We start from the raw sequence: 17,232 nt of genomic DNA, 5'->3' as shown, positions 1-17,232 counted from the left end.
TATTTGTCTTTTGCTTTCCTTAGTTATTTCCCTACAGTGCAATTTATTCCATTTAGACTAGTGGTGGTTCAACACTAGCTGTACCTTAGGATCCCTATGGGAACTTTCAAAAAGTCCACTGCCCAGACTCCACCCTAGATTGATCCAAACTTTGGTATTTTCCAGAGCTCCTTGGGGGATTCTAATAGGTATGCTGAGTTGAGAAGCAATATATTAGATTAACACCAGCATCTTTCTCTCTTCCCCCCTCATATACTCCCTTAAGGCATAACACTTCTTACAAGGGACATATATTTTAGCCAGACTAAATATTTGTGTTACACTGATGATAGAAAGCTCTTGAGGGCAGGTCTTTGGTTTGTTTATTTTTCTATTACTCGGTGGGCTCTGGCCAGTAAAGTTTGTTGTATTAATACCAAGTAGAAGTATAAGAGGTAGCAGGATTGGAGATAGAGCCCAGGACAGGCTAGTTTCTATGTACGGGAGGAGAGGAAGAAAAAAATCCAGATTGTAAGATACAGCAATCTTGGCTATAGTGGGAAGTCTTCGATAGGTCCCGTGAATATAAAATATCACCTTAGAACTATGGTTTATTGCCAGATCTTTTAGTTATCCATACTGTGACTTTAGGTAAGGCATTTATCACTGGGTGTCTCTGATATCTCTTTAAAATGAGGAAAATAGTTCCAGTCCCATCTACCCCAAAAGATTGATGTGAGATTCAACTAACATTTGCAGTTCTGAGTTCATTTTACAGTATTTTAAGTATAATATGCCAGATATGTGTAAAACTGTTGTCATTATGATTTACAAAGGCAGTTAATAGTCTTTTTGTCAGAATGAAAAGCCTAGAATAATCCATAGAGCAGTATAAGTGCCTTTAACCACCAAAGTCAGTAGAAGTGTGAGGAAGACTTCCTTTGCAAAGCTATTCAAATACCTCAAAGATTGTATTTTTTATAAACCCAAGAGACGAGTATGTCCATGTAGAACATTGCATAATTTTGACAGACTTTAATAATGCAATGAAAGTAATCATAGAGAAATAACTTGATGTGAATTCAAGTTTCAGTACAGCATTAACTTGGTTTATGAGCTTGGATAACATATATGTACTTGCATGTGTTTATTCATTAAAGGGAAGGAGTCACTGTACTAAAATTTATTAAAATCATTAATCTATCTATCCAACATGCATTAATTGAACACCTCTTACGTGTCAGGCAGTATTTTTGGTGTTGGGAATACAGCAGTGAAAAAGAAATAGACACATTGCTTACCATCATATAAACTTACATTCTAGTGGGAGGTGGAGCATAATATGATTCCAAGTTTGTAGAATTGCTATTGAAAAAAATAATAATAAAACAGGGTAGGCACATAGACTGGTGGAAAAGGGTAAAAAGAGTGGGTGTTTCATAGGTGCCAAGATCTACTGTAGGCACTTCCCACATGTTACTGTTATTTATAAATCTTCACAAGCATACTATGCAACAAGTATTGTTATCTTCATTTTAAGAGAGGGAAATCAAGGCTCAGAGAGTTTTTAAAACTTGCCTAACATTACCTAGTGATTATGTGACAGAGTTGGAATTGCAACTTGCATCTGCCTGAGTTCAAATCCCATGTTCTTTCTCCAAATGTGGCCAGCACGTAAGTGACTTAATATATGTTTCCATATTCTTTTCTGTAAAATTTGTTTCTGTTGGGCTTCATCAGAGATTTAATCTGACATCCCATGTACCCTATATGTTTCATAGATACTAACACTTTAAAAATTGAATTAGTTATTAGCATTTAAAAGTAAAAAGCAGCATACAAAAGTATTGGTTTCCATCTTGTCTCAAAGTATTGAAAAGTCCAGCAAACTTGGGCCTGTGCTCCCAAAGGGCAGAAACCAGCTGAAGCTGATCCCTCTGAGACAGAGCATGCACTCTCTGGGTTTCTACAGCCACTACTAATCTATGTTGGCATATCTGAGCCACTTCACTCATTTATGTTATTTACCTGGCCCATGTAAATATTTGAATATGTGACCCACTAGAACAGATACATGCAAAACCCTCTTCCAGTTCCAAAGTTTTGATTCAATGCTGAACATTTGGGTTCAGTTATAAGCTTTGTAACTATTCCTTTGACAACCTTAGTTATACTTACATAAATTTTCTTCTTTCATTTGTTCTCCACTTTATTTTTTTATGGTTTAACAACCATGCAAACAATAGCCAAAATTGCACACTAATTTCTTTACTTTCTCTATTTTAAAATATGATTCAACACAGCACACATAAACCTATAGGTTTTTATTCTTTATGCAGAGAAAAAGTGAAACATGCTAAACATGTTAAAAGTCTCAAGTATGCATATAAACTGTAAATAGCATAATTAACAAGTAATTCATAATGGCAGTTAAATTCTGCCAATGTGGAATCATGCAAGCCAGTTTAGAAGTCCATGTTTTAGTTAAGTCCATAACTCACCAGAGCCTTTAAAATCCAAGTAATTTATTAACCTAATATAGGTTAGAAGAGAAAACGCAGTCATAATATTGAAGTGAATGTACGGAAAGATGCCTCTCATGAAAATCATTCAAAGTATAATTATTCTTAAGCACAACATTATTAAAATGTATTTCTATAATATAAAAGTTTTTATTAGTATTCTGTGATATAAGGTACCCTATGCAGCATTATGTTAAATTCTGTCTCCATATTTATAAGTTTTATAGAGTTTATTTTATAGCAGTAAACAATGGGATCTCTGCTAGACTCAGAGTGAATTACAGTTGCTTAATGGTGTGGGTACAAGTTGATTTGTCAGCTCACAGGCCCAATTATCTGTTCATGTGGTTGCCCTAGAGCGGCCCTGAGGCACAATAGCCTCTATAGCCAGGATATCTAGCTGGTATGGTGGTTCATACACTGTTAGTACTTGTTTGATTTCATGCAGGTGGAGTAGGAGCCCACTTAGATAGTGCACAGTGAAGTATGGCATGAAGAAGACTCCTTCCTCGTCCAGCCACAAATGCTTTCCTGTATAGCCTGCCACAATGCCTGAAATTTCCAGCCTCAAAGAGTCATTTCTTTGATTAAATTATCGTCCCCATCTGGAAAACAAAACCACTTCAAAAAGGTTAAGCCATTGTCCCACATATAAATAGTGTTGGCTTCATTAACAGTATGAAATTGTTCATTGGTTTGCATAACAAAATGTCGTGGTCCCTGGGAGAACAGGTAACACAGAGCAGGTAACTCTTAAGAAAGGAGATAGGAAGTTTGGTCTAAATATAAGATATTTGCCAGGAAGGTCATGCCTAGCACAAAGCTCTGTGGTAGAGAGCCTTGAACTGTACATACTTGGTTGGGGGCAGAGTGTTAGAGATAAAGGAAAGAAATATTGGAAAAGAGAAGGTGGAAGTGAAATAAGGTTAAATTTGACATAGTTCTTGCCACCCTCTTTCTAGGTCTAATCCTCATGTTATCTGTTGTTTATAAATTTAAAAGACAATTAGACTTCAGATAGTATGAATGCTTGAGGAATGGGGCATTATAACTGAAAGATTTGTTAGTTTAGATTGAAATGTATTATAATGCCACAATAAACATACGTGTGCATGTGTCTTCATAGCAGCATGATTTATAATCCTTTGGGTATATACCCAGTAATGGGATGGCTGGGTCAAATGGTATTTCTAGTTCTAGATCCTTGAGGAATCACCACACTGTCTTCCACAATGGTTGAACTAGTTTACAGTCCCACCAACAGTGTAAAAGTGTTCTTGTTTCTCCACATCCTCTCCAGCACCTGTTGTTTCCTGACTTTTTAATGATCGCCATTCTAACTGGTGTGAGATGGTATCTCATTGTGGTTTTGATTTGCATTTCTCTGATGGCCAGTGATGATGAGCGTTTTTTCATGTGTCTGTTGGCTGCATAAATCTCTTCTTTTGAGAAGTGTCTGTTCATATCCTTTGCCCAGTTTTTGATGGGGTTGTTTGATTTTTTCTCGTAAATTTGTTTAAGTTCCTTGTAGCTTCTGGATATTAGTCCTTTGTCATATGGGTAGATTGCAAAAATTTTCTCCCATTCTGTAGGTTGCCTGTTCACTCTGATGGTAGTTTCTTTTGCTGTGCAGAAACTCAATAGCAAAGACTTGAAACCAACCCAAATGCTCATCAATGATAGACTGGGTTAAGAAAATGTGGCACATATACACCATGGAATGTTATGAAGCCATAAAAAAGGATGAGTTGATGTCCTTTGTAGGGACGTGGATGAAGCTGGAAACCATGATTCTCAGCAAACTATCACAAGGACAGAAAGCCAAACACTGCATGTTCTCACTCATAGGTGGGACTTGAACAATGAGATCACTTGGACACAGGGTGGGGATCATCACACACTGGGGCCTGTCGTGGGGTGGGGGGAGGGGGGAGGGATAGCATTAGGAGATATACCTAATGTAAATGATGAGTTAATGGGTACAGCACACCATCATGGCACATGTATACATCTATAACAAACCTGCATGTTGTGCACATATACCCTAGAACTTCAAGTATAATAATAATAATAAATAAAAGTAAAAAATTAAAAAAGATGTATAAGAAAAAAAAGAAATGTATTATAACATAAAAGTACCAGTAAATTTGCAGATTGCCAAGAAGGGGTTGATAAGGGACAAAAAGTCAATTCGAAAATTAAATAAGGAAATGGAAAGAAGAACAAACAATGTAAGAATATTAATTCATTTAATTTTTGAATTGACTTTTCCCCATTATCCATCCACTGTCCACAGTAATTTGGAAACAAACTGTTATTTACATTTTATAATATTGCATTAGTTTTCTATTGCCACTATAACAACTTACCATAAACTTAGTGGCTTAAAACAACACAAATGTGTTATCTTACAGTTCTGGATAGTCAGAAGTATGAAATGAGTCTCACCAGGCTAAAATCAAGATATCAGCAAGGCTATAATCCTTTCTGAAAGCTCTAGGAGAAAACCTGTTTTTCCTGCATTTTTCAGCTTCTAGAGGCTGCTCATATTCTTTGGCTCACGATCTCTTCCTCCATCTTCAAAGCCAGTGATTTCATGTCTATTTGATCCATCTTCCCCATCATACATTCTCTGACTCTTTTGCCTCACTCGTCTACTTTTAAGGACCCTTGTGAGTACATTGGGTATACTTAGATAATCCAGAATAGTCTCCCATTCTTAATGTCAACGGGTTATTAAGTTTAATTCCATCTGCAATCTTCATTTCCCTTTGCCATGTAACCTAACATATTTATATATTGTGGGTATTAGAATATGGACGTCTTTAGGCATTATTCTGCATATCACAAAGACAATAAACATACAATGTTATACTATGATTAAGACATTGTGTTTGTTACAATAATGGAAATGGGTTGACAAATTTTATTTCCAGACAAAACCACTCAGATTTACACATTTTAGCTAAGTACATATATAAGTGACAAACATTAAATAAAATGATGAAACTGTTTCAAAATAAAGGAATAGATGAAGATATGCCAGGGAATTTTCAATAAACAGAGAATAGGGTAAGGATGTCAGTATCAGATTAAGTGGAATTTAAGGCCAAAAACATTAAAATAGAACCTAGAGGGATTCATTCCATAAACAAATATTTATTAGATGTAACTGTATGGAATGATATGTGAAGCATTTGATAAAACTGCAGTTACAGTTGTGAAATACAGATTTACTAGAATTTGAAAAGTAAGTAGGCAAAAAATAATACCAAGGATTTGAATAATCTAATTATGAAGCTTGACCTAATATTTTGTCAAATAAATAGAGCTAGATACTCTAATGCCAAAAACAAAACCACATTTGTATCTTATGCCCCTGGACCATCTACAAAATTTATCATGTACTTTGCCACAAGGAAAACCTTAATAAATTCTCAAGCGGAAATCTGACAGATAACATTCTCTGACAAGAATTCTGTAAAGCTAGAAATCAACAATTCAAAGACCAGAAAAAGTAGACAGGAAAAAAACTTAGAAGAACCATAAAATACTTTATGTAAGTAATTTTTGGATCAAAGAGAAAATCAAAAGAGAATTTTAAAATTATTTTAAAATAAACAAAAATGGTATTACTTCCTAAATAATCGAGGGACGTGGCTAAAAACATGATAGCTGCAAGTATAAAATATATGTGGGATTTTCAAGACTTTGCATGAAATATACATTTAAATAAAATTTATTATTTCTTTAAATTCAGTTAAATTTAAATTTCTTTAAAGGAAAATTTATAGCATTAACTGAATTTAAAGAAATATTGAAAAAATCTTTCAACTCAGGAACAGAAAAAGAATATATACATATATATTTCACATAAAAGTATCTGTACAAAAGTAATAAAAATATAAGCTAAAATAATTAGAAAATTTCAATGTGCAATTAACAAAGCCAAAAGCTGGTCTGCAAAAATATGTATAAAAGAGGCATACTTTGTTCTACACTGAAACATACACTGATACACTGATACACTTCCTAAATCTCAAGGATAAAGAGAAAATCTTTCAGGCTTTTTGGCAGAAAAACTGAATCATCTACAAAGAAAAAAATGGTTTTCTCATCTATATCATGGAAGCTAGAAGACAGTGGAATAGCATCTAGAAATTTCTAAGAGAAAAAGACTGCAAACCAAGTAACTTACTATCCAGTCAAAGTATCATTCATCCAGCTGGGTCAGAGAAAGATGTTTGAGGACATGTAAGAATTCAAAAAATATATCACCTTCATACACCAGTGAAAAAATATTTGAGAAAAAACTCAAACTAAATAATAAATGAATCAGAATGGAGACCTCAAGATGAGAGAAGAAACAATGATGGGCAATGAACCTGGCTCTCTGGAAAAGTAATTAAATCTAAATGGAAAGGCAGATGGACTTAAATATCTAAAATAGTATCATTTCAACATGTAATCAATATAAAAAGTATTAATGAGATACTTTGCATTTTTCTTTTGTGCTAAGTCTTAAAAATCCCACATGTATTTTGTACTTGCAGTAGATCTCAGTTCAGACTAGCCACATTTCAAGTGTTCAATAGTCACATGTGGCTAGTGGCTACCATATTGGACAGCACAAGTGTCTAGCTAAATATACTAAACTATCCCAACAAAACACAGGAGTGGGAGTGAGAAGGAGGGAGGAAGTAACAAGACCCAGAAGATCCAAAGGGGTTAGGAAGAGAAGTGAGAAGGATTATAAAAGTGACATTGTAGGGTTAACAATGACAACAAAAGGAAGTAACTTGTATGTCCAGCAATAGGGCACTAGTTAAATAATTAATAGTACATTTATAACACATAACATTTAATATTTCCAGATATTGAAAGAATGAGTTAGAAGCATATTCTATCTTAAAGAAACATGCATGTTATATTGTTATATAAAACAAACAAGTGTAGTATAATACATAAAATACCCAATTTTCATAAAAATAAATGGAAAGTTTTTTTATATGTGTATGTTTGTATATATTTTTATGAGTCTAGAGAAAGGTATGGAAAGACCGTCACTCTACAGTGAGTATCAGTTGCCTTGTGACAAGATTGGAGAAGTTAGATAGGGAGTTATTTAATTGTAATAATGAGAATTTGGGGGGTAATTTCTAAAACATTTTATGCAGTATAAATAAGAGTGATAAAGAGTAATAAACAGCACTAGCTCTTGATGTGTGGAAGGGACATCTCTCTTGATGGAGTCGGACAAAGCCTGAGTTGATAGCATTATTTGGTCATTAAATAGGGGCGTGAGATTAAGGGAAACTAGAGGTAAGCTCTTTAGAAAAGAAAAAAAAAAAAGTCTTGTTGTATGAAGGGACTTCCTAAGTGAAGCATGAAACCCAGAACTCATAAAGGAAAAAAAAAAAATGACAGATTTGATAACATAGAAATTGAATGCCCGGGGGGCAGAGCAAGATGGCCGAATAGGAACAGCTCCAGTCTCCAACTCCCAGCGCGAGCGACACAGAAGACCGGTGATTACTGCATTTTCAACTGAGGTACTGGGGTCATCTCACTAGGGAGTGCCGGACAATCGGTGCTGGTCAGCTGCTGCAGCCTTACCAGCGAGAGCTGAAGCAGGGCGAGGCATCGCCTCACCTGGGAAGCGCAAGGGGGAAGGGAATCCCTTTTCCTAGCCAGGGGAACTGAGAAACACAACACCTGGAAAATTGGGTAACTCCCACCCCAGTACTGCGCTTTAAGCAAATGGGCACACCAGGAGAATATATCCCACACCTGGCCGGGAGGGTCCCATGCCCACAGAGCCTCCCTCATTGCTAACACAGCAGTCTGCAGTGATCTAACCTCAAGGCAGCAGCGAGGCTGGGGGAGGGGAGCCCGCCATTGCTGAGGCTTAAGTAGGTAAACAAAGCCGCTGGGAAGCTCGAACTGGGTGGAGCTCACAGCAGCTCAAGGAAACCTGCCTGTCTCTGTAGACTCCACCTCCGGGGACAGGGCAGCTAAAAAACAACAGGGGAAGCAGCAGAGGCCTGTGCAGATGCGAACAACTCTGTCTGACAGCTTTGAAGAGAGCAGTGGATCTCCCAACACGGTGGTTGAGATCTGAGAATGGACAGACTGCCTGTTCAAGTGGGTCCCTGACCCCTGAGTAGCCTAACTGGGAGACATCCCCCACTAGGGGCAGTCTGACACCCCACACCTCACAGGGTGGAGTACACCCCTGAGAGGAAGCTTCCAAAGTAAGAATCAGACAGGTACACTCGCTGTTCAGCAATATTCTATCTTCTGCAACCTCTGCTGCTGATACCCAGGCAAACAGGGTCTGGAGTGGACCTCAAGCAATCTCCAACAGACATATAGCTGAGGGTCCTGACTGTCAGAAGGAAAACTATCAAATAGGAAGGACACCTATACCAAAACCCCATCAGTACGTCACCATCATCAAAGACCAGAGACAGATAAAACCACAAAGATGGGGAAAAAGCAGGGTAGAAAAGCTGGAAATTCAAAAAATAAGAGCACATCTCCCCCTGCAAAGCAGCGCAGCCCATCGCCAGCAAGGGATCAAAGCTGGTCAGAGAATGACTTTGATGAGATGAGAGAAGAAGGCTTCACTCCATCAAACTTCTCAGAGCTAAAGGAGGAATTACGTACCCAGTGCAAAGAAACTAAAAATCTTGAAAAAAGAGTGGAAGAATTGACAGCTAGACTAATTAATGCAGAGAAGATCATACACGAAATGACAGAGATGAAAACCATGACACGAGAAATACGTGACAAATGCACAAGTTTCAGTAACCGACTCGATCAACTGGAAGAAAGAGTATCAGCGATTGAGGATCAAATGAATGAAATGAAGCAAGAAGAGAAAACAAAAGAAAAAAGAAGAAAAAGAAATGAACAAAGCCTGCAAGAAGTATGGGATTATGTAAAAAGACCAAATCTACGTCTGATTGGGGTGCCTGAAAGTGAGGGGGAAAATGGAACCAAGTTGGAAAACACTCTTCAGGATATCATCCAGGAGAACGTCCCCAACCTAGTAGGGCAGGCCAACATTCAAATTTAGGAAATACAGAGAATGCCACAAAGATACTCCTCGAGAAGAGCAACTCCAAGACACGTAATTGCCAGATTCACCAAAGTTGAAATGAAGGAAAAAATCTTAAGGGCAGCCAGAGAGAAAGGTCGGGTTACCCACAAAGGGAAGTCCATCAGACTAACAGCAGATCTCTTGGCAGAAACTCTACAAGCCAGAAGAGAGTGGGGGCCAATATTCAACGTTCTTGAAGAAAAGAATTTTCAACCCAGAATTTCATATCCAGCCAAACTAAGTTTCATAAGTGAAGGAGAAATAAAATCCTTTACAGATAAGCAAATGCTTAGAGATTTTGTCACCACCAGGCCTGCCTTACAAGAGACCCTGAAAGAAGCCCTAAACATGGAAAGGAACAACCGGTACCAGCCATTGCAAAAACATGCCAAAATGTAAAGACCATCGAGGCCAGGAAGAAACTGCATCAACTAACGAGCAAAATAACCAGTTAATATCATAATGGCAGGATCAAGTTCACACATAACAATACTAACCTTAAATGTCAATGGACTAAATGCTCCAATTAAAAGACACAGACTGGCAAACTGGATAAAGAGTCAAGACCCATCAGTCTGCTGTATTCAGGAGACCCATCTCACATGCAGAGACATACATAGGCTCAAAATAAAGGGATGGAAGAAGATCTCCCAAGCAAATGGAGAACAAAAAAAAGCAGGGGTTGCAATCCTAGTCTCTGATAAAACAGACGTTAAACCATCAAAGATCAAAAGAGACCAAGACGGCCATTACATAATGGTAAAGGGATCAATTCAACAGGAAGAGCTAACTCTCCTAAATATATATGCACCCAATACAGGAGCACCCAGATTCATAAAGCAAGTCCTTAGAGACTTACAAGGAGACTTAGACTCCCATACAATAATAATGGGAGACTTCAACACTCCACTGTCAACATTAGACAGATCAACGAGACAGAAAGTTAACAAGGATATCCAGGAATTGAACTCATCTCTGCACCAAGCGGACCTAATAGACATCTATAGAACTCTCCACCCCAAATCAACAGAATATACATTCTTCTCAGCACCACATCGCACTTATTCCAAAATTGACCACATAATTGGAAGTAAAGCACTCCTCAGCAAATGTACAAGAACAGAAATTATAACAAACTGTCTCTCAGACCACAGTGCAATCAAACTAGAACTCAGGACCAAGAAACTCAATCAAAACCACTCAACTACATGGAAACTGAACAACCTGCTCCTGAATGACTACTGGGTACATAACGAAATGAAAGCAGAAATAAAGATGTTCTTTGAAACCAATGAGAACAAAAATACAACATACCAGAATCTCTGGGACACATTTAAAGCAGTGTGTAGAGGGAAATTTATAGCACTAAATGCCCACAAGAGAAAGCAGGAAAGATCTCAAATTGACACTCTAACATCACAATTAAAAAACTAGAGAGGCAAGAGCAAACACATTCAAAAGCTAGCAGAAGGCAAGAAATAACTAAGATCAGAGCAGAACTGAAGGAGATAGAGACACAAAAAACCCTCCAAAAATCAGTGAATCCAGGAGTTGGTTTTTTGAAAAGATCAACAAAATTGACAGACCGCTATCAAGGCTAATAAAGAAGAAAAGAGAGAGGAATCAAATAGACGCAATAAAAAATGATAAAGGGGATATCACCACCGACCCCACAGAAATACAAACTACCATCAGAGAATACTATAAACACCTCTATGCAAATCAACTAGAAAATCTAGAAGAAATGGATAATTTCCTGGACACTTACACTCTCCCAAGACTAAACCAGGAAGAAGTTGAATCCCTGAATAGACCAATAGCAGGCTCTGAAATTGAGGCAATAATTAATAGCCTACCCACCAAAAAAAGTCCAGGACCAGATGGATTCACAGCTGAATTCTACCAGAGGTACAAGGAGGAGCTGGTACCATTCCTTCTGAAACTATTCCAATCAATAGTAAAAGAGGGAATCCTCCCTAACTCTTTTTATGAGGCCAACATCATCCTGATACCAAAGCCTGGCAGAGACACAACAAAAAAAGAGAATTTTAGACCAATATCCCTGATGAACATTGATGCAAAAATCCTCAATAAAATACTGGCAAACCGGATTCAGCAGCACATCAAAAAGCTTATCCACCATGATCAAGTGGGCTTCATCCCTGGGATGCAAGGCTGGTTCAACATTCGCAAATCAATAAACGTAATCCAGCATATAAACAGAACCAAAGACAAGAACCACATGATTATCTCAATAGATGCAGAAAAGGCTTTTGTGAAAATTCAGCCCTTCATGCTAAAAACTCTCAATAAATTCGGTATTGATGGAATGTACCTCAAAATAATAAGAGCTATTTATGACAAACCCACAGCTAATATCATACTGAATGGGCAAAAACTGGAAAAATTCCCTTTGAAAACTGGCACAAGACAGGGATGCCCTCTCTCACCACTCCTATTCAACATACTGTTGGAAGTTCTGGCTAGGGCAATCAGGCAAGAGAAAGAAAGAAAGGTATTCAGTTAGGAAAAGAAGAAGTTAAATTGTCCCTGTTTGCAGATGACATGATTGTATATTTAGAAAACCCCATCGTCTCAGCCCAAAATCTCCTTAAGCTGTTAAGCAACTTCAGCAAAGTCTCAGGATACAAAATCAATGTGCAAAAATCACAAGCATTCTTATACACCAGTAACAGACAAGCAGAGAGCCAAATCATGAATGAACTTCCATTCACAATTGCTTCAAAGAGAATAAAATACCTAGGAATCCAACTTACAAGGGATGTAGAGGACCTCTTCAAGGAGAACTACAAACCACTGCTCAGAGAAATAAAAGAGGACACAAACAAATGGAAGAACATACCATGCTCATGGATAGGAAGAATCAGTATCATGAAAATGGCCATACTGCCCAAGGTTATTTATAGATTCAATGCTATCCCCATCAAGCTACCAATGAGTTTCTTCACAGAATTGGAAAAACTGCTTTAAAGTTCATATGGAACCAAAAAAAAAGCCCGCACTGCCAAAATAATCCTAAGTCAAAAAGACAAAGCTGGAGGCGTCACGCTACCTGACTTCAAACTATACTACAAGGCTACAGTAACCAAAACAGCATGGTACTGGTACCAAAACAGAGATATAGACCAATGGAACAGAACAGAGTCCTCAGAAATAATACCACACATCTACAGCCATCTGATCTTTGACAAACCTGAGAGAAACAAGAAATGGGGAAAGGATTCCCTATTTAATAAATGGTGCTGGGAAAATTGGCTAGCCATAAGTAGAAAGCTGAAACTGGATCCTTTCCTTACTCCTTACACGAAGATTAATTCAAGATGGATTAGAGACTTAAATGTTAGACCTAATACCATAAAAACCCTAGAAGAATATCTAGGTAGTACCGTTCAGGAAATAGGCATGGGCAAGGACTTCATGTCTAAAACACCAAAAGCAACGGCAGCAAAAGCCAAAATTGACAAATGGGATCTAATTAAACTAAAGAGCTTCTGCACAGCAAAAGAAACTACCACCAGAGTGAACAGGCAACCTACAGAATGGGAGAAAATTTTTGCAATCTACTCATCTGACAAAGGGCTAATATCCAGAATCTACAAAGAACTCAAACAAATATACAAGAAAAAAACAAACAACCCCATCAAAAAGTGGGGAAAGGATATGAACAGACATTTCTCAAAAGAAGACATTCATACAGCCAACAGACACATGAAAAAATGCTCATCATCACTGGCCATCAGAGAAATGCAAATCAAAACCACAATGAGATACCATCTCACCCCAGTTAGAATGGCAGTCATTAAAGAATCAGGAAACGACAGGTGTTGGAGAGGATGTGGAGAAATAGGAACACTTTTACACTGTTGGTGGGATTGTAAACTAGTTCAACCATTATGGAAAACAGTATGGCAATTCCTCAAGGATCTAGAACTAGATGTACCATATGACCCAGCCATCCCACTACTGGGTATATACCCAAAGGATTTTAAGTTATTCTACTACAAAGACACATGCACACGTATGTTTATTGCGGCACTATTCACAATAGCAAAGACTTGGAATCAACCCAAATGTCCATCTGTGACAGACTGGATTAAGAAAATGTGGCACATATACACCATGGAATACTATGCAGCCATAAAAAAGGATGAGTTTGCATCCTTTGTAGGGACATGGATGCAGCTGGAAACCATCATTCTTAGCAAACTATCACAAGAAGAGAAAACCAAACACCGCATGTTCTCACTCATAGGTGGGAACTGAACAATGAGATCAGTTGGACTCGGGAAGGGGAACATCACACACCGGGGCCTATCATGGAGAGGGTGGAGGGGGGAGGGATTGCATTGGGGAGTTATACATGATATAAATGATGAATTGATGGGTGCTGACGAGTTGATAGGTGCAGCACACCAACATGGCACAAGTATACGTATGTAACAAACCTGCACGTTATGCACATGTACCGTAGAACTTAAAGTATAATAAAAAAAAAACAATAAAAAAAAAAATTGAATGCCCATAAAGAACAGTAAGGGGTGGGGGGAAGCAATAGGTTGGGAGATAATATTTGGTACATACAAAATGCAATATATATGGATAGCACATTCCATATAAAAATGAAACAATTACACAATATCAATAAACATATGAAATAATGTTCAAATTAATAAAATGTAAGTATAAATATATGTAAATAAAAATGAAATAACTTTTTTTCACCCAGTTTGGCAAAAGGAAAAAGAAAATGATTCAAAATATTTACTGTAAGGGTATGAGGAAGCTGGCACTATGGGTGGAAATATGAATTAGAACAATTTTTTTGTGAGAATCTAAGAAAATTCAAAAAACACATGCCTTGTGACCCAGCAATCAGACTTTCAGGAATTTCTCTTACAGAAAGAATAGAGCAAGAGTGCAGAAAGGTGTATATGCAAGGATGGCCCTTGAACATTGCTTATAATAGTAAATAGTTGGAAACAAGCTAAATGTGTGGTTTTGGTCAAAGAAATTATGGTAGCCTCAGACAAAGAAATTCCTTGCAAATATGAAAAAAAATTAAGTAGATCTACATATTCTAACATAAGAACGATATCGATGGCATTGAGAGGAAAATTGCAAAACATTACATGTAACGTGATCTCAGTCTTGTAAAAACACAAAAACGTGTTTGTGCTTACGTGTTTATGTATTTATGTGTTTTCTGCATTTTTCAAACAACAAATATAATGAAAATATAGTAACCTTTCAGTCAGCATGATGTTTAGGGAATGAGAAATTTTCATTAATCCGTATTGTTGTTGTTGTTGTTGATTCAGAATTAATCATGTATTTTTAAATTCCCATCTTTGATTGTTGAAAATCTTTCTAAAATGACTCTTTTTGTAGCCCAGTGTGACATCACAATCTTCCAAGAACCTACATGGCCATTGTTAACCATTTTTGAACCTTCATTCTATGACTGATGATCTTTAGTGACTTATTTTCATTATTTTGAGTATCGGTTCTTTTTGCCTGGAGCCCTAATAATAATGACAATTGCTACATTTATACAGCCGGGATTCAAACCCAGTTCTCTGATGCCAAGTTCTTTTCAGTACAGAAAAACCCCTGGTAGCTACCCTCATTGATTAAATCCCTGAAATCATCCGTTTGCTTTTCATTCACTTTTATTTTCTTACAGTAGAGAGCTAGAGGGAAAAAAAGTCATTTGGTTGAAATTTTTGGCTTGAGTTTCAATAATTAAAGTTTTATGTATTCACCATGTAGCTTAAGAAATAGAGCATTGCTAATACCTTTTTGCCTCTGCTGTGTGATCCTTTCATATCCCAACCCTCTTCCCTCACTTCCCTACTAGATGACCATCATCCTGAAATGTGTTTATCATTCCCTTGCTTTTCTTTATAGTTTTGCCATGTATGTATGCATCCCTAAAAATATGTTTTTCGGTTTCACATGTTTACAAATTTCTTAAATAAAATCATATTGTTTTTCTATGAATTGCTTTTTGTGCTCAATGTTACATTAGTGACATGCATCCATGTTAATGTACATAGCTCATTTATTTTCAAGGTTATATAATATTCTATTGTGTGACTGAACCATAATTTATTTATCCTGTAATCTTTTTTGTAGACTATCATGGCACAGCTTTCAATTGATGGTAATATCACAGATATCACAATCTGCCAAGAATCTACATGGCCATTGTTATCTGTCTGCTCAGTGTTGTAGCGAAAGAAATAGACAAACCAAAGTACCACTATAAGGCATTCAATGAGTATCAAATAAAAGTTTGAATAGGGCACTGTGAGACTATAGAGAGGGCCAGGTTAACCTTGGCTAAAGCAAGGCTTAGAAAAGAGATAATTTGAGTGAACCTTGAAAAACTGTTGCAACTTCAAAGAGGTAGATATGGGGAAGTATGGCTTTCTATGCAAAGAATCACTGGAGCAGCAAAATGAGAACACAGGACAATGTTCAGACAAGGTTTAGCATAGACGTGGCTGGAGTGTAGGTACCTGAAGGTCTGGCTTACCCAGTCTGGATGGGAACAGATTTGTAATCAAATCCTAGCTCCATTTTTTTAAAAATTGCCAATATTACTTCACATGGCAGGTTACTTGACTTGACCTTGCTCTCTTATCTGTAAAGTGAATAATGCCTACCTCTCTGAGTCATTGCAGTGAATGTATCTTTAAGTAGGAAATATATGGATAGGTCTTCACACAGTGTCTGGCACAAAGTAGGCACTTTCTGAATGTCAGTTCCCTTCTCTTATTTAACATTGACTTGAATAAGGCCACTTTCACTTTTTTTATCTTAAGGAATTGAATGGGTAGGGCAACGGATAGTATTTTTTTTTATTGTAATTTCTCTTCAGGCTCAGAGCCTCACCATGACATTTCTTTGCTTCTGTTAGAAAACTGGTTACTATCTGGCTCAAATTTTCGGCATCGGCTGGGCACGATGGCTCACGCCTGTAATCCCAACACTTTGGGAGGCCAAAGCAGGTGGATCACCTGAGGTCAGGAGTTCAATACCAGCCTGGCCAGCATGATGAAACGCCGTCTCTATTACAAATACAAAAATTAGCCGGATGCGGTGGCACGCGCCTGTAGTCCCAGCTACTCTGGAGGCTGAGGCTGGAGAATCACTTGAACCTGTGAGGCAGAGGTTGCAGTGAGCCAAGATCATGCCATTGTACTCTAGCCTGGGCAACAGAGCCAAACATCATCTCAAAAAAAAAAAAAAAATCAGTATCTTCTTTGTGTTGTCTCCTTCTAATTCCCACTTGCAAATATTAATTCCTGTACTCCAGAGATAGCCCGAGCTAGGATATGAAGCTCAGGCCAGGGAGTCTGGGTAGAAAAAGGAAGAATGTAGAAAAGGTTTCTGTTTGTTTAACCTGAGCTAAGAAACCAGCATCAAAAACAGAACTTGAAATTGAGTCCACATCTTATGAGCTAGATGTTCCCTTTCTATTTCATTTCTAGGGACAAAGCTGATGTCAGAGCATAGAGAATTCTAAGCCTATAGATTACCTGGCTATCATGGAAGAGTGGTGAGCAAATAATAGTCAAGTGGCTTTATTTCACTTGATAA

The 17,232-nt window shown here is 37.4% G+C and overlaps 1 protein-coding gene across 3 annotated transcripts in view; it reads left to right on the top strand.

The window, feature by feature from the left end:
• TENM1 (teneurin transmembrane protein 1) overlaps positions 1 to 17,232 on the top strand; it is a 657,629-nt gene that overhangs the window by 36,942 nt on the left and 603,455 nt on the right. The gene's annotated exons all lie outside the window — the stretch shown is intronic.

The sequence above is a fragment of the Rhinopithecus roxellana genome, chromosome 7 (genome assembly GCF_007565055.1).
Source record: "Rhinopithecus roxellana isolate Shanxi Qingling chromosome 7, ASM756505v1, whole genome shotgun sequence".
Taxonomy (NCBI): domain Eukaryota; kingdom Metazoa; phylum Chordata; class Mammalia; order Primates; family Cercopithecidae; genus Rhinopithecus; species Rhinopithecus roxellana.
Note: the sequence above shows the minus strand (reverse complement) of the source record. Positions and strands in the feature narration are given on the sequence as shown.